Source organism: Triticum dicoccoides, chromosome 7A (assembly GCF_002162155.2).
Source record: "Triticum dicoccoides isolate Atlit2015 ecotype Zavitan chromosome 7A, WEW_v2.0, whole genome shotgun sequence".
Lineage (NCBI taxonomy): Eukaryota > Viridiplantae > Streptophyta > Magnoliopsida > Poales > Poaceae > Triticum > Triticum dicoccoides.
The window spans coordinates 740,788,669-740,814,952 of NC_041392.1; the positions used below are offsets into that span (position 1 = coordinate 740,788,669).

General features: G+C 48.8%; 1 non-coding gene across 1 annotated transcript; it reads left to right on the forward strand.

The window, feature by feature from the left end:
- Nucleotides 1-10,220: 10,220 nt before the first annotated feature.
- Nucleotides 10,221-10,292, forward strand: TRNAP-AGG. The gene has a single exon. It is a non-coding gene; the product is annotated as a tRNA-Pro (tRNA).
- Nucleotides 10,293-26,284: the final 15,992 nt, after the last annotated feature.

The following is a 26,284-nucleotide window of genomic DNA, read 5'->3' on the forward strand; positions in this document are numbered from 1 at the left end:
TGTAGGGGGTGCGCCTTGGCCTGCTTGGGCCAAGGGCACCAGCCCCACATAGGCCCATGCGCCTAGGGTTCAATGGGGCAAGAGTCCTAGGAGGGTAAGGCACCTCCTAGGTGCCTTGGGGGGGAGGGAAACCCCCCTTGGCCGCCGCACCCCCTAGGAGATTGGATCTCCTAGGGCCGGCCACCCCCCCTTGGCACCCCTATATATAGTGGGGGAGAGGAGGGACTTCATACCTTGAGTCCTTGGCCTTTGGTTGCCTCCTTCTTCCTCCCCAACACCTCCTCCATCTCCTTATTGCTTAGCGAAGCTCTGCCGGAGTACTGCAGCTCCATCAACACCACGCCGTCGTGCTGCTGCTGGTGCCATCTCCCTCAACCTCTCCTCCCTCCCTTGCTGGATCAAGAAGGAGGAGACGTGGCTGTTCCGTACGTGTGTTGAACGCGGAGGTGCCGTCCGTTCGGTGCTAGGATCTCCGGTGATTCGAATCACGTCGTGTTCGACTACATCATCCCCGTTCTTTGGACGCTTCCGCTCGCGATCTACAAGGTACGTAGATGCATCCAATGACTCGTTGCTAGATGAACTCCTAGATGATCTTGGTGAAACGAGTAGAAATTTTTTTGTTTTCTGCAACGTTACCCAACAGTGGTATCAGAGCTAGGTCTATGCGTAGTTCTTCTTGCACGAGTAGAACACAATTGGTTGTGGGCGTAGATTTGTCAACTTTCTTGCCGCTACTAGTCTTATCTTGCTTCAGCGGTATTGTGGGATGAAGCGGCCCGGACCAACCTTACACGTACGCTTACGTGAGACCGGTTCCACCGACTAACATGCACAAGTTGCATAAGGTGGCTGGCGGGTGTCTGTCTCCTACTTTAGTTGAAGCGGATTCGATGAAAAGGGTCCTTATGAAGGGTAAATAGAAGTTGACAAATCACGTTGTGGTTTCACGTAGGTAAGAAAACGTTCTTGCTAGAACCCTACTTCAGCCACGTAAAACCTGCAAACAACAATTAGAGGACGTCTAACTTGTTTTTGCAGCAAGTGCTTTGTGATATGATATGGCCAAAGTTGTGATGAATGATGAATGATCTATATGTCATGTATGAGATGTTCATGCTATTGTAATAGGAATCACGACTTGCATGTCGATGAGTATGACAACCGGCAGGAGCCATAGGAGTTGTCTTTATTTTTTGTATGACCTGCGTGTCATTAAAGAACGCCATGTAAACTACTTTACTTTATTACTAAACGCGTTAGTCATAGAAGTAGAAGTAGTCGTTGGCGTGACAACTTCATGAAGACACGATGATGGAGATCATGATGATGGAGATCATGGTGTCGTGCCGGTGACAAGATGATCATGGAGCCCCGAAGATGAAGATCAAAGGAGCTATATGATATTGGCCATATCATGTCACTACTTTATATAATTGCATGCGATGTTTATTATGTTTTATGCATCTTGTTTACTTAGAACGACGGTAGTAAATAAGATGATCCCTTACAAAAATTTCAAGAAGTGTTCTCTCCTAACTGTGCACCGTTGCTACAGTTCGTCGTTTCGAAGCACCATGTGATGATCGGGTGTGATAGATTCTTACGTTCACATACAACGGGTGTAAGACAGTTTTACACAGCGAAAACACTTAGGGTTAACTTGACGAGCCTAGCATGTACAGACATGGCCTCGGAACACGGAGACCGAAAGGTCGAACACGAGTCGTATGGAAGATACGATCTACATGAGAATGTTCACCGACGATGACTAGTCCGTCTCACGTGATGATCGGACACGGCCTAGTCGACTCGGATCGTGTAACACTTAGATGACCAAAGGGATGTCAAATCTGAGTGGGAGTTCATTATAATTTGATTAGATGAACTTAATTATCATGAACTTAGTCTAAATTTTTACAATATGTCTTGTAGATCAAATGGCCAACGTAGTCCTCAACTTCAACGCGTTCCTAGAGAAAACCAAGCTGAAAGACGATGGCAGCAACTATACGGACTGGGTCCGGAACCTGAGGATCATCCTCATAGCTGCCAAGAAAGATTATGTCCTACAAGCACCGCTAGGTGATGCACCTATTCTCCCTGCGGAACAAGACGTTATGAACGCTTGGCAGGCACGTTCTGATGACTACTCCCTCGTTCAGTGCGGCATGCTTTACAGCCTAGAGCCGGGGCTCCAAAAGCATTTTGAGAGACATGGAGCATATGAGATGTTCGAAGAGCTGAAAATGGTTTTCCAAGCTCATGCCCGGGTTGAGAGATATGAAGTCTCCGACAAATTCTTCAGCTGTAAGATGGAGGAAAACAGTTCTGTCAGTGAGCACATACTCACTATGTCTGGGTTGCATAACCGCTTGACTCAGCTGGGAGTTAATCTCCCGGATGATGCGGTCATTGACAGAATCCTCCAGTCGCTTCCACCAAGCTACAAGAGCTTTGTGATGAACTTCAATATGCAGGGGATGGAAAAGACCATTCCTGAAGTATTTGCTATGCTGAAATCAGCAGAGGTAGAAGTCAGAAAGGAACATCAAGTGTTGATGATCAATAAAACCACTAAGTTCAAGAAGGGCAAGGGTAAAAAGAACTTCAAGAAGGACGGCAAGGTAGTTGCCGCGCCCAGCAAGCAAGCTGCTGGGAAGAAGCCAAAGAATGGACCCAAGCCCGAGACTGAGTGTTTTTATTGCAAGGAAAGTGGTCACTGGAAGCGGAACTGCCCCAAATACTTAGCAGACAAGAAGGCCGGCAAAACCAAAGGTATATTTGATATACATGTAATTGATGTGTACCTTACCAGTAATCGTAGTAACTCCTGGGTATTTGATACCGGTGCCGTTGCTCATATTTGTAACACACAACAGGAGCTGCGGAATAAACGGAGACTGGCGAAGGACGAGGTGACGATGCGCGTCGGGAATGGTTCCAAGGTCGATGTGATCGCCGTCGGCACGCTACCTCTACATTTACCTACGGGATTAGTTTTGAACCTCAATAATTGTTATTTTGTGCCAAGTTTGAGCATGAACATTGTATCAGGATCTCGTTTAATTCGAGATGGCTACTCATTTAAATCCGAGAATAATGGTTGTTCTATTTATATGAGAGATATGTTTTATGGTCATGCTCCGATGGTGAATGGTTTATTTTTATGCATCTCGAGCGTAATGCTACACATATTCATAGTGTAAGTACCAAAAGATGTAAGATTGATAGTGATAGTCCCACATACTTGTGGCACTGCCGCCTCGGTCACATAGGTGTCAAACGCATGAAGAAGCTCCATGCTGATGGACTTTTAGAGTCTCTTGATTACGAATCATTTGACACGTGCGAATCATGCCTCATGGGTAAAATGACCAAGACTCCATTCTCAGGAACAATGGAGAGAGCAACCAACTTATTGGAAATCATACATACTGATGTGTGCGGTCCAATGAGTGTTGAGGCTCGCGGTGGCTATCGTTATGTTCTCACCCTCACTGATGACTTGAGTAGATATGGTATGTCTACTTAATGAAACACAAGTCTGAGACCTTTGAAAAGTTCAAGGAATTTCAGAGTGAAGTTGAGAATCAACGTGACAGGAAAATCAAGTTTCTACGATCAGATCGTGGAGGAGAATACTTGAGTCACGAGTTTGGTACACACTTAAGAAAATGTGGAATAGTTTCACAACTCACGCCGCCTGGAACACCTCAGCGTAATGGTGTGTCCGAACGTCGTAATCGCACTCTATTAGATATGGTGCGATCTATGATGTCTCTTGCCGATTTACCACTATCTTTTTGGGGCTATGCTTTAGAGACTGCCGCATTCACTTTAAATAGGGCCCCGTCGAAATCCGTTGAGACGACACCGTATGAATTATGGTTTGGGAAGAAACCTAAGCTGTCATTTCTAAAAGTTTGGGGATGCGATGCTTATGTCAGGAAACTTCAACCTGAAAAGCTCGAACCCAAATCGGAAAAATGCGTCTTCATAGGATACCCTAAAGAAACTGTTGGGTATATCTTCTACCTCAGATCCGAAGGCAAGATCTTTGTTGCCAAGAATGGATCCTTTCTGGAGAAAGAGTTTCTCTCGAAAGAAGTAAGTGGGAGGAAAGTAGAGCTTGATGAAGTATTACCTCTTGAACCGGAAAATGGCGCGACTCAAGAAAATGTTCCTGAGGTGCCTGCACCGACTAGAGAGGAAGTTAATGATAATGATCAAGATACTTCTGATCAAGCTCCTACTGAAATTCGAAGGTCCACGAGGACACGTTCCGCACCAGAGTGGTACGACAACCCTGTCTTGGAAATCATGTTGTTAGACAACGGTGAACCTTCGAACTATGAAGAAGCGATGGCGGGTCCGGATTCCGACAAATGGCTAGAAGCCATGAAATCCGAGATAGAATCCATGTATGAAAACGAAGTATGGACTTTGACTGACTTGCCCGTAGAACGGCGAGCCATAGAAAATAAATGGATCTTTAAGAAGAAGACAGACGCGGATGGTAATGTGACCATCTATAAAGCTCGGCTTGTCGCTAAGGGTTATCGACAAGTTCAAGGGGTTGACTACGATGAGACTTTCTCACCGGTAGCGAAGCTGAAGTCCGTCCGAATCATGTTAGCAATTGCCGCATTTTATGATTATGAAATTTGGCAAATGGACGTCAAGACGGCATTCCTTAATGGTTTCCTTAAGGAAGAATTGTATATGATACAGCCGGAAGGTTTTGTCGATCCTAAAAATGCTGACAAGGTGTGCAAGCTCCAACGCTCGATTTATGGGCTGGTGCAAGCATCTCGGAGTTGGAACATTCGTTTTGATGAGATGATCAAAGCGTTTGGGTTTACACAGACTTATGGAGAAGCCTGTGTTTACAAGAAAGTGAGTGGGAGCTCTATAGCATTTCTCATACTATATGTAGATGACATACTTTTGATGGGAAATGATATAGAACTTTTGGACAGCATTAAGGCCTACTTGAATAAGAGTTTTTCAATGAAGGACCTTGGAGAAGCTGCTTATATATTAGGCATCAAGATCTATAGGGATAGATCAAGACGCCTCATAGGTCTTTCACAAAGCACATATCTTGATAAGATTTTGAAGAAGTTCAAAATGGATCAGTCCAAGAAAGGGTTCTTGCCTGTTTTGCAAGGTGTGAAATTGAGCTCAGCTCAATGTCCGACCACGGCAGCAGAGATAGAAGAGATGAGTGTCATCCCCTATGCCTCAGCCATAGGTTCTATTATGTATGCCATGCTGTGTACTAGACCTGATGTAAACCTTGCCGTAAGTTTGGTAGGAAGGTACCAAAGTAATCCCGGCAAGGAACACTGGACAGCGGTCAAGAATATCCTGAAGTACCTGAAAAGGACTAAGGAAATGTTTCTCGTTTATGGAGGTGACGAAGAGCTCGTCGTAAAAGGTTACGTCGACGCTGGCTTCGACACAGATCTGGATGACTCTAAGTCACAAACCGGATACGTGTATATTTTGAATGGTGGGGCAGTAAGCTGGTGCAGTTGCAAGCAGAGCGTCGTGGCGGGATCTACATGTGAAGCGGAGTACATGGCAGCCTCGGAGGCAGCACATGAAGCAATATGGGTGAAGGAGTTCATCACCGACCTAGGAGTCATACCCAATGCGTCGGGGCCGATCAAGCTCTTCTGTGACAACACTGGAGCTATTGCACTTGCCAAGGAGCCCAGGTTTCACAAGAAGACAAGGCACATCAAGCGTCGCTTTAACTCCATCCGTGAAAATGTTCAAGATGGAGACATAGAGATTTGTAAAGTACATACGGACCTGAATGTAGCAGATCCGTTGACTAAACCTCTCCCAAGAGCAAAACATGATCAACACCAGAATTCCATGGGTGTTCGATTCATCACAATGTAACTAGATTATTGACTCTAGTGCAAGTGAGAGACTGTTGGAAATATGCCCTAGAGGCAATAATAAAAGCATTATTATTATATTTCTTTGTTCATGATAATTGTCTTTATTCGTGCTATAATTGTGTTATCTGGAAATCGTAATACATGTGTGAATAACAGACACCAACATGTCCCTAGTAAGCCTCTAGTTGACTAGCTCGTTGATCAATAGATAGTCATGGTTTCCTGGCTATGGACATTAGATGTCATTGATAACGGGATCACATCATTAGGCTAATGATGTGATGGACAAGACCCAATCCTAAACATAGCACAAGATCGTATAGTTCGTTTGCTAGAGTTTTTGCAATGTCAAAGTATCTCTTCCTACGACCATGAGATCGTATAACTCCTGGATAACGTAGGAGTGCTTTGGGTGTATCAAACGTCACAACGTAACTGGGTGACTATAAAGGTGCACTACAGGTATCTCCGAAAGTATCTATTGTTTTATATGGATCGAGACTGGGATTTGTCACTCCGTATGACGGAGAGATATCACTGGGCCCACTCAAGTAATGCATCATCATAATGAGCTCAAAGTGACCAAGTGTTTGGTCACGGGATCATGCATTACGGTACGAGTAAAGTGACTTGCCGGTAACAAGATTGAACGAGGTATTGGGATACCGACGATCGAATCTCGGGCAAGTAACATATCGATTGACAAAGGGAATTGCATACGGGGTTGATTAAATCCTCGACATCGTGGTTCATCCGATGAGATCATCGTGGAGCATGTGGGAGCCAACATGGGTATCCAGATCCCGCTGTTGGTTATTGACCGGAGAGCGATCTCGGTCATGTCTACATGTCTCCCGAACCCGTAGGGTCTACACACTTAAGGTTCAGTTACGCTAGGGTTGTAGGGATATGTATATGCAGTAACCCGAATGTTGTTCGGAGTCCCAGATGAGATCCCGGACATCACGAGGAGTTCCGGAATGGTCCGGAGGTAAAGATTTATATATGGAAAGTCCTGTTTCGAGCATCGGGACAAGTTTCGGGGTTATCGGTATTGTACCGGGACCACCGGAGGGGTCCCGGGGGCCCACCGGGTGGGGCCACCCATCCCCGGGGGCCACATGGGCTGTAGGGGGTGCGCCTTGGCCTGCTTGGGCCAAGGGCACCAGCCCCACATAGGCCCATGCGCCTAGGGTTCAAGGGGGCAAGAGTCCTAGGAGGGTAAGGCACCTCCTAGGTGCCTTGGGGGGGAGGGAAACCCCCCTTGGCCGCCGCACCCCCTAGGAGATTGGATCTCCTAGGGCCGGCCACCCCCCCTTGGCACCCCTATATATAGTGGGGGAGAGGAGGGACTTCATACCTTGAGTCCTTGGCCTTTGGTTGCCTCCTTCTTCCTCCCCAACACCTCCTCCATCTCCTTATTGCTTAGCGAAGCTCTGCCGGAGTACTGCAGCTCCATCAACACCACGCCGTCGTGCTGCTGCTGGTGCCATCTCCCTCAACCTCTCCTCCCTCCCTTGCTGGATCAAGAAGGAGGAGACATGGCTGTTCCGTACGTGTGTTGAACGCGGAGGTGTCGTCCGTTCGGTGCTAGGATCTCCGGTGATTCGAATCACGTCGTGTTCGACTACATCATCCCCGTTCTTTGAACGCTTCCGCTCGCGATCTACAAGGTACGTAGATGCATCCAATGACTCGTTGCTAGATGAACTCCTAGATGATCTTGGTGAAACGAGTAGAATTTTTTTTGTTTTCTGCAACGTTACCCAACAGGGTCGCCTTGCGAGTCACCTTCTTGCGAGCCATTGCTGGCAAAGGGATAAAACCAGCGAAGGGAAGGAAAGTTGCTGGTTTAGGCGAGGAAGGAGGGGTGGATTTATAGTGGATGGATCGCCTAGGAAATAATTTTATGATATGGTAAGAGATTATTGTGACACGTACCAAGAAGATTGCCTTATTTAGTACCTGTGAACGTGATCGAATATCTAGCAGATCTTCAATCCAATCTTAATTGTGTCTATTTGTAAATTTGGCGTCCATTTAAACCTACTAAATTGGAAGCGATAGCAATGACCGTCCCCCCTTATATCACAGGAGTGAGATATATCATAGACGCGCTAATGGTTTCCACATGATGTGTTTGTTCGTGTTCGAACGCTTCACATGCTACACATGCCATCCCACTAAGCCCATCAAGCCGTGCAAATGAATGGGCCGAACATAAGCCTTGCTCGTATCAGTTAGACCGAACAAATACATAATTTTGTATCAAACTAGTAAAAAAAAATACTCGCACAAAAAACACATCGCTGGAAGGAACAAAAAAGCTAGGAGGAAAAATAAAAAAATGAACAGGCTAAAATTCTATCACACTAACTCTCATATTACTATGATTTCTCTATGTCTTCCACCAACCAGATAACAACACAACAAGCTCAGAAAAGACATGAAAAAGAAAGAATCAATTTCATGTATTAAAAAGTTGCCATGTTTGATTAGTTGTGCTTGACGCTAAGATGAGATAAACAAAACAACATAAGTTGCCATGTTTTGTGCGCTACAAAAGAACATATAACCCAAATGAAAAGATTGCAATGACTTTCATAATAAAACGGCGAGATATCCAAGAAGACACACACACTCACGCCTATAAACGCATGCACACACATCCTACTCCTACGAGCACGTCCAAGATACCGAGCCAACACACACCTCGCTACTATAGAATGGAATAACATTGGCCCCTCATCATTGTTGAGCCACTGACCACTTGCTAGCGATGAGCATTATCGGACGGCAATGAAACTGCCAGACATCCAGGAATACACACACATACACTTTTTTTTCAGGAAAACTTTCAATCTATTCATCGTCAATCATGGCAGTACAATGAACACCAGAAATAAAAATTACATCCAGATCCGTAGACCATCTAGCGACGACTATAAGCACTGAAGCGAGCCGAAGGCGCGCCGCTGTCATCGCCCCTCCATCCCGGAGACGGGCATAACTTGTTGTAGTAGACAGTCGGGAAGTCGTCATGCTAAGACCCCATAGGACCAGCACCCCAGAACAACAACCGTCGCCGATGAAAAATAATATAGATCGGAAGGATCCAAACCAAAGACACACGAACATAGACAAAAACAACGACGAGATCCGAGCAAATCCACTAAAAATAGATCTGCCAAAGACACACCTTCACAAGCCCACCAACGATGCTAGACGCACCGTCGGAACAGGGACTAGGCGGGGAGACCTTTATTCCATCTTCAGGGAGTCGCCGCCGTCTCGTCTTCCTGAGCAGGACACAAACCATATCAAGATTGAAAAAAGACTAAAAGCGGAGCCCTCCCGCCGGCCCTTGCCAGGATCCACCGCGCCTCCATGGTCCTAGGGCCACCGGAGACAAGGCGGACCTGCGCCGGCGCTGGCGAGAGGCACGTACCCTAAATTTCTTTCTTGAAGGAGGAGGAGGCGGCGGCGCTTAACGTTGAAAATAACCGTGAGTAAGAAGCGAAAACAATACACACATATACACTCACACACACACATCCTACGTCTATGAGCACGTCCAAAATACTGAGCCGGCACACACCTCACTAGTAATACAGAGGCGAACAACACTGACCGCTCATCATTGCCGGGCCATTGACCACGCGTTAGTGATGAGCATTATCGGACAGTGGAGAGGCCGTTAGGCAGGCGGCACGGGCGAATCGGACGACGCAGACAATGTCCGAGGGTGCGGTTCATGGAATCGTCGTGCGTGGGTCGGTCGTGCAATGCATGCCAGATCAAACAAACAACGAAAGGGGAAGTACTACTGGTCTGGATACATAGCATATAATTCGCCGTCTCAGATTCAAAAAATCGCTACTCTACTTGATTAATCACAACTTATCCACTTGTTTAAGCTCCTGCGTGACGCGCGAGTTGATCGATGTATCCGAAAACAAATTCGTCCTGGATGCTGCTAGCTGCCATCGGTGGATCGATCCATCGATCGGCATCTCGCTGAGGCCGGCCGTAGTTGATGGGATCGATGAGACCATGTGTGTAGCGCAACCTAAAGCTACCTCAGTTGATCGATCGAATTAGCTGGTTCATTAAGAGTTGACTCGATCTCAGATCCAGATTATTGTCCCCCGCATGTGTCTAAATAAATGCTTTAGGAAAAAGTCGTCATCCTAGGGCATTTGGTCTAGATCAAGAACAGCTAGTTGTGAATTAGTAAGTCCAAAAAAGATAAACAAAACAAAGAGAATAACAAAGAGAACTTAGGAGAAAGGCAGCATGAAAGGGCATTTGGTCCAGTGGTATGATTCTCGCTTAGGGTGCGAGAGGTCCCGAGTTCAATTCTCGGAATGCCCCTCTTTATTTTTTTCTCTTTATTCTTTTTTACCATTTTTACATATGGTAGATTTTTTCTTACCATTTGTACATGAATAGTAGTAGAATTTGTTCGTGTAGCTAAGCGAATCAGATGCCATGAATATCAATATCAGTTATGTAGCATTGAATTCGGAGATGTATATACCCTTCTCTACAAGGAGACGAGGCTCTTGTCCAATGCTGGTTTATAAAGGGCATCGAATAATCTTATATTTGTGCCCATTGAGTGAGTCTATCACATTTGATGTTTTGGTTGGTTCAAACTCGGCTTTCCACCTTAATATGCAACTGCTATGTACCATCGATTTTTTTTGGATGCCCTCCTTTTCTGTCGGTAGGGACGGAAGGACTGCTTTCCGAAAAGTCTCCAAAGTTTTTGCCCTATTAGCAACACAAAATGCGCCTGGTGATGAAGCTATGTATCTAGGGTAGGGTCATGGATCTGATCCAGATACCCTCCCCAAGGACATCTCTTAAAGAACCAGAAGCAGTCGAAGAAAAATCATCGTCCACTCGACCATAAAGCCATGTTCCACTCGACAGTCTTGAAGACAATCGACCATACGAACAACCACTCGACTACCAGAAAACCAAGAGCCACTCACTCTGCAACGGTCGGGATTTAAGTCATAGCTTTAATGGTCATTTATGTACTTTTATTACATGTGTTACCAGTAACGTCTTTACCTTTATGTACCTTAAACCCTTTGTAACTGAGGGCGGGAGGGGTCCGGCGAACTCTATATAAGCTACCCCCTCCTCAGGGACAAGGGTTCACACCCCCTGTAACTCACAGGCATATAATTCAGTTGACCGCCTCCGGGCTCCGAGACGTAGGGCTGTTACTTCCTCCGAGAAGGGCTCGAACTCGTAAAACTCGCATGTACAACTCCTCCATAGCTAGGATCTTGCCTCTACATTCCTACCCCCCATTCTACTGTCATACTTAGAACCACGACAGTTGGCGCCCACCGTGGGGCAGGTGTCTTAGCAAATTGTTGGAGAGGTTGCAATTTTTCCGATCCCCTTCATCATGGTTTCAGGCGGAGATTTGGCTGAGGGCCGTGAGATCCGTCTCGGCGCGCTCGTGTTTATCGCCGACGACTCCGCTTGGCTTCAGGAGGCTCCACTCGACGTCGACGCGCTCCCCACCCGTGGAGCAACACACTTTCACGCGTGCGTTCGCGGCGTCCTCCTGCGGCAGCCGTCGACCCAGTATCAGTCGGCTCCTGTAGCTTTTCCCCTCCTTGCGGCCCGCCGGAGCAAACGTTCCGGTCGATCGAGGCTTCAGTGGTGGGTGAAGCATGCGGTGGCTCGCTAGTCGGCCACCCCTCAAGTCGCGGCAATCGAGCCCGACGAAACCCTCTACGGCCTGTTCGATCTGTCGACTGGCTCCATAGAGACTGCATCCGAGTGCGACAGCAGCGACCCAGCGGCGGAAGTTTTGATGGTTAATGGACCACGCAGTCCTCCTGGCTTCACCCGTGAAGACGGAGGCGATGGGGCCGGCGATCCGTCGCGTATTCATGAAGAGTACCGCCCCGGACCCCTCTCTTCGCAGCGGAGAGAAGAACTTCGCCGCCGGAACATGAATGCGCTTCACACTCCTATCGTTGGAGAAACCCCCGAGGCCCAGGCCTTGGAGGAGGCACGTCTAGCCAACATGGCTGAGCGCACTCGACTGGAGAATCTCCAGCGCGCACTCGACGAGCGTGCTCGACAGCGTGCTCTCGAATCCAGTCGACGTCAACTTTTTCCGCCTCCGACTCAGGTATACCGAACTCCGATCCAGAATCTCGCAGCTGCAGCCCGAATAGCGGAATCGATCCAACCTTCCCAGTCGGAAGCTGGTCGAGGTCTGGTGCAGATCCGGGCCTTTCTCCATGCGGCAGGAGAGCAGAATACATCAGTATCTCAGTCGCGGAATAAGATCCATAGCAGATCTGTGGTTGCAGACACTGTTCAGTCAGCTCACAACCCAAGATCGCCCCCGAGGCGTGAGGGACGTGGAGATCGATGAGATCAGTACAGAAACCGTGAGCAATATGATCACCGAGTCGATCGCGATGATCGTCGTCGAGTGCCTACGCATCCCCCAAGGAGTGGATCGTACGTGCCTCGGCAACATGATGACAGGCGCCCTCACAGTATGGGGCGAGGGATTCCAGTCGACCCCAGAGAACCAGGCTTTGATGCAAGATCTATTCTCGTTCAGGTCTTGGTCGACAGAAACAGGGCTCACCGAGAAGGTCATGACAGAGATCTACCAACCAACAGCAGGGTGCATGTCTCAGGCCCGGAGTGCTTCAGCAGAGCCATCAGGGCTGCAGTTATTCCCCCCAACTTCAGGTTGGCGACTGGAGTCAGTAAGTTCACTGGTGAGTCCAAGCCGAACACTTGGCTCGAAGACTACCGAGTGGCTGTCTAGATTGGTGGCGGCAATGATGAAGTGGCCATGAAACACCTTCATCTGATGTTGGAGGGCTCGGCTAGAGCATGACTGAATCAGTTAGCACCCAGTAGTATTTATACTTGGTAAGATCTTGCCCGAGTATTTGTCCGAACATTCGAAGGTACTTGCAAACGGCGGGCAGGGTTGACCGAATTACAGTGTTGCGTTCAGAAACCGAATGAGACTTTGAGGGATTATTGTTGGGGATCGTAGCAGAAATTTAAAATTTTCTACGCATCACCAAGATCAATCTATGGAGTAATCTAGCAACGAAGGGAAGGGGAGTGCATCTACATACCCTTTTAGATCGCTAAGCGGAAGCGTTGCAAGAACGCGGATGAGGTAGTCGTACTCGTGGCGATTCAGATCACGGTCGATTCCCATCTAAGCGCCGAATAACGGCGCCTCCGCGTTCAACACACGTGCAGCCCGATGACGTCTCCCATGCCTTGATCCAGCAAGGAGAGAGGGAGAGGTTGGGGAAGACTTCGTCCAGCAGCAGCACAATGGCGTGGTGGTGGTGGAGGAGCGTGGTACTCCTGCAGGGCTTCGCCAAGCACTATGAGAGACGAGGAGGGAGAGAGGTAGGGCTGCGCCTTGGGAGAGAGAGACTCGCGTGTTGGGCAGCCCCAAAACCTCCACTATATATGGGGGAGGGGAGGGGCTGCGCCCCCACCTAGCGTTCCCTTCCTAGGGGTGGCGGCAGCCCCCAGATCCCATCTGGGTGGCGGCCAAGGGGGAGAGAGAGGGGGCGCACCTAGGGTGGGCCTTAGGGCCCATCTGCCCCTAGGGTTTGCTCCCTCTCCTCTTGAGGGCGCCTTGGGCCTTGGTGGGAGGCGCCCCAGCCCACCTAGGGGCTGGTCCCTTCCCACTCTTGGCCCACGAAAGCCTCCGGGGCTGGTGGCACCTCCCGGTGGACCCCCAGAACCCTTCCGGTGGTCCCGGTACACTTCCGGTGGCCAAATTCACACTTCCTATATATCAATCTTTACCTCCGGACCATTTCGGAACTCCTCGTGACGTCCGGGATATCATCCGGGACTCCGAACAACATTCAGTAACCGCATACATACTTTCCCTATAACCCTAGCGTCATCGAACCTTAAGTGTGTAGACCTTACGGGTTCGGGAATCATGCAGACATGACCGAGACATCTCTCTGGTCAATGACCAACAGCGGGATCTGGATACCCATGTTGACTCCTACATGTTCCACGATAATCTCATGGGATGAACCACGATGTCAAGGATTCAATCAATCCCGTATACAATTCCCGTTGTCTACTGGTATGATACTTGCCCGAGATTTGATCGTCGGTATCCCGATACCTTGTTCAATCTCGTTACCGGCAAGTCTCTTTACTCGTTCCGTAACACATCATCCCGTGATCAACTCCTTGGTCACATTGTGCATATTATGATGATGTCCTACCGAGTGGGCCCAGAGATACCTCTTTGTTACACGGAGTGACAAATCCCAGTCTTGATTCGTGCCAACCCAACAGACACTTTCGGAGATACCCGTAGTGCACCTTTATAGCCACCCAGTTACGTTGTGACGTTTGGTACACCCAAAGCATTCCTACGGTATCCGGGAGTTGCACAATCTCATGGTCTAAGGAAATGATACTTGACATTAGAAAAGCTTTAGCATACGAACTACACGATCTTGTGCTAGGCTTAAGATTGGGTATTGTCCATCACATCATTCTCCTAATGATGTGATCCCGTTATCAACGACATCCAATGTCCATGGTTAGGAAACCGTAACCATCTATTGATCAACGAGCTAGTCAACTAGAGGCTTACTAGGGACATGGTGTTGTCTATGTATTCACACATGTATCTGAGTTTCCTATCAATACAATTCTAGCATGGATAATAAATGATTATCATGAACAAGGAAATATAATAATAACTAATTTATTATTGCCTCTAGGGCATATTTCCAACAATTATATCAAGAGATGGATCACATTGCACCACACGGTGGAAAATGTGTCTGATCATCAGGCATTTTGTGCATTTAAAGAAGGTGTCAAGTATCGGGAGTTGACTCTGAAATTCGGTCGGACAGGAGATATGACTCTGACTCGGATGATGGGAATTGCCACCAAGTATGCCAACGGTGAAGAAGAAGACCGACTCCGGAGTGGCAAGCACAAAACAGTCGCCCATGAAACCGGAGGAGGAAACTCCAGTCGGAAGCAGAAGCGCAAAGCCGAGCCAGCCGCTCCTGGTGAAGCCTTAGCCGTGACTCAAGGAAAGTTCAAGGGGAAGCCCAAAGGGCCGTGGAACCCCAAGAAAGTAAAATATCAACACGGAAATGATGTGCTGGATTTGCCATGCCACATCCACACCAAAAAAGATGAAGAGGGTAACTTCATTTACCCGAAGAATACCACTCGGCAGTGTCGACTCCTAATCCAACAATTCCGAGAGAAACAGCCCAAGGAAAAGGAGAAAGAAGCAGACAAGGTTGAGGATGAGGAAGAGGATGATGATGGTTATCCGCACGTGAATTCCACTCTGATGATTTTCGCTGACGTTGAGAGTAAAAGTCGATTAAAAGTCATCAAAAGAGAAGTGAACATGGTCGCTCCGGTGACACCCAGTTATTTGAAGTGGTCCCAGACTGCCATTACATTCGACCAGTCCGATCACCCAGCGCACATAGCCACACCTGGGAGGCAAGTGTTGGTGGTCGACCCAGTAGTCGAAGGCACCCGATTGACTAAGGTTCTGATGGATGGTGGCAGTGGCCTGAATATACTGTATGCAGAGACGTTGAAAGGAATGGGCATTCTGATGTCCAGACAAAAAGGCTATCATGAAAGTAATATGAGTTTCCATGGGGTCATTCTTGGCAAAAAGGCTGCATCACTCGGCCAGATTGCTCTCGACGTAGTTTTCGGTGATTCCAAGAATTACCGCAAAGAAAAGTTGACATTTGAAGTTGTGGATTTCTAGAGTGCCTATCATGCTATTCTGGGCAGGCCAGCTTATGCACGTTTTATGGCTCGACCATGTTACATGTACCTCAAATTGAAGATGCCTGGTCCCAAAGGGGTGATCACTATCACTGGTAGTCGGAAGAAGGCGGAAGAGTGCTTCCAGAAGGGCTCAAATATCGCCGATGCACAGATGGCCGTAGTAGAATTGCAAGAATACCAAAAAAGTGCAGATCTGAGTGATTTGTTGTGAGCCAAGAAGCCCACCACAGATTCAACATTCCAGTCGTCTGGCGAAACAAAGTCGATTCACATTCACCCGACGGATCCCAATGCTGCTCCGACTCACATTTCAACAACACTCGACTCCAAATAGGAAGAAGCGCTCACCTAGTTCCTCCGTGAGAACTGGGACATCTTTGCATGGAAACCTTCGGACATGCCAGGTTGAGCATCGTTTGTGAGTCGACCCAAAAGTCAAACCAGTCAAAGAACATCTTCGACCGTCCGCCTACAGAAGAGGAAGGCAATTGGTGAAGAGGCGGCTCGGCTTTTGGCAGCTGAGTCTATCCGTGAGATTTACCACTCCGAGTGGTTAGCCAATGTTGTCATGGTCCCAAAGAAGGACGACTCACTTTGCATGTGCATCGACTTCAAACATATCAATCGGGCCTGCCCGAAAGATCACTTTCCTCTCCCTCGCATCGACCAGATAGTCGACTCGACTGCGGGGTGCGAGCGTTTGTCCTTTTTGGACGCCTACTTCGGGTACCACCAGATCCGTCTGTACGGACCCGACGAGATAAAAACAGCTTTCATCACCCCATTTGGGTGCTTCTGTTATGTCACTATGCCATTTGGCTTGAAGAACGCTGGAGCCACATTCATGCAGATGATTCAGAAGTGCCTGCTCACTCAGATCAGTCAGAACGTAGAATCATACATGGATGACATTGTGGTCAAGTCACGTAAAGGTTCTGACCTACTGGCTGACCTTGCTGAAACCTTTGCCAACCTCAGAAGGTATGATGTCAAGCTTAATCCATACTGCACGTTTGGAGTTCCGGGCAGAAAATTACTCGGTTTTCTCGTTTCCGAACGAGGGATCGACGCTAACCCAGAGAAAGTGGGTGCTATACTTCGGATGAAACGCCCTGTGCGTGTGCATGATGTCCAGAAGCTTACTGGTTGTTTGGCCGCCCTAAGTCGATTCATTTCTCGCCTCGGTGAAAAGGCACTGCCTCTTTACCAACTGATGAAGAAATCAGATAAGTTCGAGTGGACTCCTGAAGCTGATACAGCATTTGAAGAGCTAAAAGCCCTGCTTTCCACCCAGCCGGTGCTTGCTGCCCCAATCAGCAAAGAACCTTTACTACTTTATATAGCAGCCACTAGACAAGTCGTCAGTACAGTACTTACGGTCGAGCGGGAAGAAGAGGGAAAAGCTTATAAAGTTCAGCGCCCGGTTTATTATATTTCTGAAGTTCTGACTCCGTCAAAGCAGAGATATCCACACTATTAGAAGCTTGTTTATGGGATTTACATGACCACGAAGAAGGTTACACACTATTTCTCTGATCACTCTGTTATAGTCGTCAGCGACGCTCCATTGTCGGAGATTCTGCACAACAGAGACGCAACAGGTCGAGTGGCAAAATGGGCGATTGAACTCCTTCCCTTAGATATCAAGTTTGAGGCAAAGAAAGCTATCAAGTCCCAAGCAGTGGTAGATTTCCTCGCCGAGTGGATCGAAAAACAACTGCCGACTCAAGTTCACTCGGAGCACTGGACCATGTTCTTTGATGGATCCAAAATGCTGAATGGTTCTGGTGCTGGGGTGGTACTGGTATCCCCCCTGAGGAGACAAGCTCAGATACGTCCTCCAGATTCACTTCGACTCCTCCAATAACGAAGCAGAATATGAAGCACTCCTATATGGGTTACGTATGGCCATTTCACTCGGCGTCCGTCGCCTTATGGTTTACAACGACTCAGATTTGGTGGTCAATCAAGTGATGAAAGAATGGGATGTTAGAAGCCCAGCCATGACTGGTTACTGCAATGCGGTGAGGAAGTTGGAAAAGAAGTTTGAGGGGTTAGAGCTCCATCACATACCCCGTCTGAAAAATCAAGCATCTGATGACTTGGCAAAGATAGGTTCCAAGAGAGAAGCCATTCCCAGCAATGTGTTTTTGGAACATATTCACACACCGACAGTTCAAGAAGATCCTTTTACGGAAGAGCCCCCGCAGCCTAAGAGCGCCACAGATCCGACTGAAGTCGAGGTCCGAGCCGTGGTCGACCTAATCATGGAGGTTCTGGTCATTACTCCTGACTGGACAGTGCCATACATTGCGTACATCCTTAGGAAGGAACTCCCAGAGGACGAAGAAGAGGCTCGGCAGATCGTCCGTCGATCCAAGGCCTTTACTGTGATAAGAGGACAACTGTTCAGGGAAAGCATGACTGGAGTCGGTCAGAGATGCATAACGCCAGAAGAAGGTCGAATAATCCTCAACGACATCCACTCGGGGACCTGTGGTCACCATGCGTCCTCTCGGCCATCATGGCTAAAGCATACCGAGCCGGATTCTATTGGCCATGAGCAAATCAAATGGCGAAAGATATAGTCGACAGATGTGAATGCTGCTAGTTTTACTCGGACATGTCTCACAAGCCAGCGTCAGCCCTGAAGACCATTCCCCTCGTCTGGTCCTTTGCTGTTTGAGGATTGGATATGGTTGGGCCACTAAGAACTGGTAGGAGCGGCTTCACTCATGTGCTCGTGGCAGTCGACAAGTTTACCAAATGGATCGAAGCTAAACCTATCAAGAATCTTGAAGCCAGCACCGCTGTCAGTTTTATCAGAGAATTGACATTCAGATATGGAGTTCCACACAACATCATCACTGACAACGGGTCGAACTTCAATTCTGATGAGTTTAGAGCTTTCTGCGCTTCTCAAGGCACACGAGTCGACTATGCTTCAGTCGCTCACCCGCAGTCGAACGGACAAGCAGAAAGGGCGAATGGCCTAATTCTCAAAGGACTGAAACCCCGACTGATGCATGATCTCAAACATGCAGCAGGCGCTTGGGTCAACGAACTTCCGTCAGTTCTTTGGGGGTTGAGGACAACTTCCAATTGATCGACTGGGCGAACTCCTTTCTTTTTGGTCTATGGAGCCGAAGCTGTTCTGCCAAGTGACCTGCTCCACAACGCACCCCGAGTCGAGCTCTTCTCCGAAGAGGAAGCAGAGCAGGCCCGACAAGATTCAGTCGACCTCTTAGAGGAGGAAAGAGAGATGGCCTTGATCCATTCGTCCATTTATCAGCAAGACTTACGTCGATTCCATGCCAGAAACGTGAGGGGTCGAACCTTTCAAGAGGGAGACCTGGTTCTTCGAGTGGATCAATAGAAACCACACAAGCTTGCCCCAGCTTGGGAAGGCCCCTTCATCGTCACCAAAGTTCTCCACAATGGAGCATACCATATTTACAGCGTTGAGCATCAGAAGGACGAGCCACGGGCTTGGAACGCGGAGCTGCTTCGCCCCTTTTATACTTAAGCACTCGTTCGAATAAAATGTAATAAGAAGTACCTTTGTAATTTGTTCGTCAAAGACAAGAGCTTTTCAGTCTTCTCGCACGATTGTTGTTGTTTTGATTTACCTCAGAAATCCTCGAGTGGGTGGGCTTAGCCGCGAATCCGTTTCGCCTAAGTTCGAAAGAAAATCCTACCGAGTGATGAGCAAGCCTCTCACTCGGGAGGCTTAGCCGCGAATCCGTTTCCCCTAAGTTCAAAAGAAAATCCTACCGAGTGATGAGCAAGCCTCTCACTCGGGAGGCTTAGCTGCGAATCCGTTTCGCCTAAGCTTGAAAGAAAATCCTACCGAGTGGCGAGCAAACCTCCCACTCGGGGGCTTAGCTGTAGTCCAGTACTCGCCTAAGTTTGTAAAATCCTACCGAGTGGAGAGCAATCCTCCCACTCGGGGGCTTAGCTGCAGTCCAGTACTTGCCTAAGTTTGTAAAATCCTACTGAGTGGTGAGAAATCCTCCCACTCAGGGGCTTAGCTGCAGTCCAGTACTCACCTAAGTTTGTAAAATCCTACCGAGTGGAGAGCAATCCTCCCACTCGGGGGCTTAGCTGCAGTCCAGTACTCGCCTAAGTTTGTAAAATCCTACCGAGTGGTGAGCAATCCTCCCACTCGGGGGCTTAGCTGCAGTCCAGTACTCGCCTAAATTTGTAAAATCCTATCGAGTGGTGAGCAATCCTCCCACTCGGGGGCTTAGCTGCAGTCCAGTACTCGCCTAAGTTTGTAAAATCCTACCGAGTGGTGAGCAATCCTCCCACTCGGGGGCTTAGCTGCAGTCCAGTACTCGCCTAAGTTTATAAAATCCTACCAAGTGGAGAGCAATCCTCTCACTTGGAGGCTTAGCTACAGTCCAGTACTCGCCTAAGTTTGTAAAATCCTACCGAGTGGTGAGCAATCCTCCCACTCGGGGGCTTAACTGCAGTCCAGCACTCGCCTAAGTTTATAAATTCCTTGTCCACAAGGACGACGAGGTGCAAGTCGACCGCGGCCCTTTTCTCCAAGCTACGCCACAAATACAATGTACGCTCCATCCTTGTCCGCATGGACGGTGAAATGCAGGTCGACTGCAACCTTCTCTTCTGAGCTACGCCACATGTACAATGGAGCAGACCCCGAAAGCAATCGCAAGTATACTCAAAAGCAATTCGGATAAATCCTAAAGTTCCAAGCAGCAAATCAAAAGTATTCGAGCATCAAGCCCGAAGGATTTTAATGGTTACATCAATCACTCGGCATTCCGAGGCAAATTTAAGACATATTCAAATCTCATAAGTTTGTTCACTCGGCAGGAGGAGGGCTGACAGGTTCGACGAATTCGTCCAAGTCGATCCCATTCGCGATCCGAGTGGCAGCAGTGATGAAAGTCTCCATGAAGGACTGGAAGTCATGCCTTTTGGTGTTGGCGACCTTGATCGCCGCCAGCTTGTCTTCACGAGCCTCCTTGCAATGGACTCGTAGCAAGGACATCGCCACGTCAGCACCACATCGGGCGGAGGACTTCTTCCATTCTTGCACTCGATCAGGGATCTCGTCGAGTCGAGCCATCAGAGATTCCAGGTCATTTTGAAGCGTCGCCATTGGCCAGAGCAATGAGTCGACTCGTGAGACTGCCACCCTCAGACACGCGAGGTAACTTGTGGCGCTGGCGACACGAGACTCCAGTCGGAGCACGTTCATGGTAGTTTCGTCGCAAACTGGAGAAGCTATAGGGTCCAGACCCGTCTCGGCCCTTCCGGTTTCCTCGTCAAAGTCTTAACAGAATTCTCCAGTCAAAACATTAGTGAGTCGACTGGACAGGATTCATTTGCAAGCATCAACATAGTCGGTTTAAAAGGAGTACCTTCCAGCATAAGGTAGAGCTTCTTGGCAAGAGTTCTCAGATAAGCTTCCGTATCATTCCTCTTGTGGACCGCAGACTCCAGCTTTTCGTTTAGGACAATTTTATCCTTCTTCAGACGACTCACTTCTCGGTTAGACTCATTGAGACAGGACTTCAGCTTGTTCACCTCCCCTTCCAACGCTCCGACTGAAGCCAGCTTCTGGTCTGCAAGGCCAGTCTTATCCTGGGCTTCCTTCTGTGCAGCTGCAAGGTCCGAGTCCTTTTTTTCCAGAGCCAACTTCATTTTCTCTGCAAAAGAAGCAATCGGATCAAACAAGAGACCGAAGAAATATTTTAAAAGACGATCGACGTGAACAGTCGACATGCAGTTACCTTCCATACAAGCAGCTTCATCTTGAGCTTTCTTCAAATTCTGTTGGGCCAGCTCCAAGTCGAGGTTGAGTTGCCTCTGCTTCTCCTCAAGTTTAGCAAACTTGGAAATGAGAGTACAAGATTTCTGCAAGAGGCAAAAGACGTGTCAATCGACATGATCAAAGGTTATTTACTTTCGAGTGAATAAAACTTAAAGAGTTCACTTAGACCCCAGCTGACTGCACGCAGTCGACTGCGGTCTCGGGGACTACACCCAGCGGGTGCACTTGGCGTGCCCCCGCTGATTCAGACCCAACTCGACCGGTCCGCCCGGGTCAAGTCAAAAAAAAATTCAGACCCCAGTCGACTGCCAGCAGTCGACTGCCGTCTCGGAGACTACACCCAATGGGTGCACTTAGCGTGCCCCCACCGGTTCATATCTCATTCTACCGGTCCACCCGGGTCGAGTGGAAGAAAAGAAAGGAAGAAAGAACTCAGACCCCAGTTGACTGCGGTCTCAGGGACTACAACCAGTGGGTGCACTTAGCGTGCCCCCACCGGTTCAGATCCTACTCGCCCAGACCGAGTGGAAGAGCGCAAATACCAAAGACAACAAAACACCCAGTGGGTGTATAGATTCGATGCAAACAACTGGAGATTGTATGGAAGAAAATATTTCAGGTAGCATATCCTAATAGAACAAGGTCAGTCGAAAGTCTACTTACCTGGACATTGGCCCGGAGAGCAGCGCTGGTGTCGTAAGCAGCCTGGCTATTCTCGTGCACCACCTTCATATGCTCCATCATCACGTTAACCTGACGGATGGCTTCCACAGCCGCATCCGACTGGTTTTCCGGAATAGGGTAGCTGGTGAAGAAGAGGGCAGACGACCCAGGTGCAGCAGGTTGGAGCTCCGGGGCGAGAGATTGGACGACTGAAGGAAACACAGGTACAGTCGATGGTGCGGGGCGCTCACTCGACAAGGGTACATCGAAAGTTACAGAGGCCCCGCCCGCGTCTTCAGATTGACGGACGGTTGGTGTTGTCATTGGTCCCTGCTGAGACATCTTACCAGCCGCTACCTTTTTTTCTTTCTGGGCCTAGGAGCCACATCTTCGTCGTCATCTGGGAGATCGATGGCGTTGGGTGGAGCTGCAGAGAAGTTCAGTCGACCCCAAGTGAACCGCTAGAATTCAATCGACCAAGTAATCAAGAACAAGATCATAAGAGTTTTTACCTGGGTTGGAGGTAACCGCATCTTCCATCTCCTCGTCTCGGTACTGGTAGGAAGAGGTTCCTGATGTAGCAGCACTGCAAATGTCCACACTCAGTCGGTTACATTCTGTTGCTCGAGTCGACGAAAAGAACAGATCAGATGATTACCCAGAGATGGTGGGGACGGTCACTTTGATTCTGGGAAAAGCCTTCTGTAGTTTGGAGGAGGTGGCCTTTGATGCTTTTGGCGCAGGAGGCAGCACAACCTTGAGATGCTTCGGAGCCTTCTCAATCGGAGCTGGAGAAGATGTCCGGGGGCGCTTCGAAGATTGCCCAGTCGGCGTGGTCGCCAGGACCGGGGTGCTCGTTGGGTCGTGAGCGTGCTTGGATCTCCTCTCTTTGCGAGGAGGCGAGTCGATCTCTTCGTCATCACTTGAGTCGTCGCTCTCCTCGTCCTCCTCTGCATCCGAGTGCCATTTGCCACTCTCTCCCCCGCTCGCTACTTCCTCGACGTCTTGCTCCTGCACTCAATTGGGCATCGAGTACATATCAATGAGAGCCTGAAAGGACAACGAGCAAAAGAAATACAGTCGACCATCAACAAGATGTCACACAGTGAATCGAGAAGATACTTGGTAAAGCAGAATCATACCTTTTCTGGCTGGCACGAGTGGTCGAATGGAATCACCCTCCTAGACCCCCGGGGATTGTCTTTGTTGCTAGTGATTCCTCTCAGCCACTTCTCCACCGTGTCTTTGCTGACATCCTCCGGGTGGATCCGAGTGGAGTCCTCGAGTCCCGAGTACATCCACATCGGATGGTCACGGGCCTGAAGCGGTTGGATGCGTCGACTGAGAAAGACCTCCAGCAGGTCCATCCCAGTCACCCCGTCGCGGAGAAGTTGGACGACCCGCTCGACCAACGCCTTGACCTGTGCCTTCTCTTCTGGGATCACCCTCAAGGAGGAGGGCTTCTCCACTCGAGCCAGGGAAAAGGGGGGAAGTCCAGTTGACTGACCCGGGGTCGGCTGGTCCTTACAGTAAAACCAAGTCGACTGCCAGCCCCAGACCGAGTCGGGAAGGATCATCGCTGGGAAGGTACTCTTGTTCCTCATGTGGATCCCAAGGCCCCTGCACATCTGGATCACGTGCATCCTCTCATCACTTGGGTTGGCCTTCTTGACCGACTGGGAGCGACAGGTGAATATGTGTTTGAAGAGACCCCAATGCGGTCGACAACCCAAGAAATTTTCGCACATTGACACAAAGGCAGCCAGATAAACTATGGTGTTTGGAGTGAAGTGGTGGAGTTGAGCCCTGAAGAAGTTCAAAAAGTCACGAAAGAAAGGATGGGGAGGCAAAGAAAACCCGCGGTTGACGTGAGTGGCAAGGAGAACGCACTCACCCTCCCGCGGCTGTGGCTCGGTCTCGTTCCCCGGGAGCCACGCCGATTCGTGGGGGATCAGTCCCCCCTCCACCAGGTCGTCGAGGTCGTCCTGGCTGATCGTCGAGCGGATCCAGTCGCCCTGGATCCAGCCCGGCGACAGGCCAGATCTTGACGAGGATCCGCCCTGGCTGGTCCTCTTGCCCTTCGCATTCACGGTCTCCTTCTTTGCGCGCTCCAACGCCACCGTTTTCTCCTTTCCCATGGCGGCGGATCGAGTCCGAGCGAGGTTGCGACGCCGAGAGCAGAAGCGGGCGCGACGGAGAAGTCTGAGGAAGAAGAAAGAGAATGAGGGCGCACTGTTCAAAGGCCCGGTCCGGTGTCTCTTATAAGGTCATTCCCGAGTGACTGACTTGTAGGCCTAGACGATCTAAACAAATCCCGCAACAGTCGCGCGCGCGATACGTGGCGAAAAAGGTGGCACGGGGACCGAGGCGACCTGCCTAATCCGTCTTGATTACCACGGCCTCGCCCGTCCGGCGCGCTTCCCAAAATTCGAATCCCGTGAAATCTGCGGAGAGCAGAGCAACTTGTCAGACGGAAAACATCTTCCACATCGTCATTCGGAACTCTACCGTGAAGGTTCACTCAACAAAAACTAAGAATGGACCAAGGCGACTGAAAAAGAAGTTGATGTCATCCCCTCAGTTCATTGATCCAGAGCAAGATATACTCGTAGCACGAAGAATGAGTCGGAAGTGTTCTCAACTCCTTCCTCACTCAAACCCTGATCCAATCGGGGGCTAATGATGAAGCTATGTACCTAGGGTAGGGTCATGGATCTGATCCAGATACCCTCCCCAAGGACATCTCTTAAAGAACCAGAAGCAGTCGAAGAAAAATCATCGTCCACTCGACCATAAAGCCATGTTCCACTCGATAGTCTTGAAGACACTCGACCATACGAACAACCGCTCGACTACCAGAAGACTAAGAGCCACTCACTCTGCAACGGTCAGGATTTAAGTCATAACTTTAATGGTCATTTATGTACTTTTATTACAGGCATTACCAGTAACGTCTCTACCTTTATGTACCTTAAACCCTTTGTAACTTAGGGCGGGAGGGGTCTGGAGAACTCTATATAAGCTACCCCCCTCCTCAGGGACAAGGGTTCGCACCCCCTGTAACTCACACGCATATAATCCAGTCGACCGCCTCCGGGCTCCGAGACGTAGGGCTGTTACTTCCTCTGAGAAGGGCCTGAACTCGTAAAACTCGCATGTACAACTCCTCCATAGCTAGGATCTTGCCTCTACATTCCTACCCCCATTCTACTGTCATACTTAGAACCACGACACCTAGCCATGCTGTTAGTGTACCTCGTCTCTTCACACAGGTCACATGTTCAAATTTTGTTATGTACCTAGTTTTTCTTTTTTTTAAACCATGAAGGACCCATATGAGGGGGGGGGGGGAGACTAGCGCAAAAACACAAGGTGGATGGGATTCGATAACAACACCATGACACACACACACAAACGAAGGATTGATAACACCACACAAAGGCAAGGGTGTACCCATGTTTAACTACCCTGTGCAAAACTTTTTCTTTGTAAGTTCCTTTTTTGCTTTTTAAAAACCACGAAGGACCCATATGAGAGAGAGAGAAGGAAAAAACACGAGGTGGACGGGATTCGATAATAACACCATGACACACACACACACACGAAGGATTGATAACACCACACAATGGGAGGGGCGTACCCATGTTTAACTACCCGGGTGCACAGGACACCGGGTGCAAAACTTTTTCTTTGTAAGTGTTTTGAATCAGAATGATCGAATCCACTGATCGATAGTTACAGGCCCCCTTTTATACGTCCCGAAGAGACGCGACGATCCCTCGAGGGGGCGTCGGTTCCAGGAGATCGAAGGAAGGCGTCGGTTGCGGGACAAACCGCAACGACAGTTTGGGCAAGGGGAGATCTTCCCATAATTACATAATTAGTCTTAACACTCCCCCTATACGCTTGACCATGTAGATCATCTCCACGATTGTCCGGGAAGCTCTATCATCTCAAAAGATTCTCCTTCAAAAGTTCTTCATAAAATCTTTGATGAGATCCGAAAACATATACTCACAAACAAAGATAACATAATGTGATGTCATTACAATGAGGA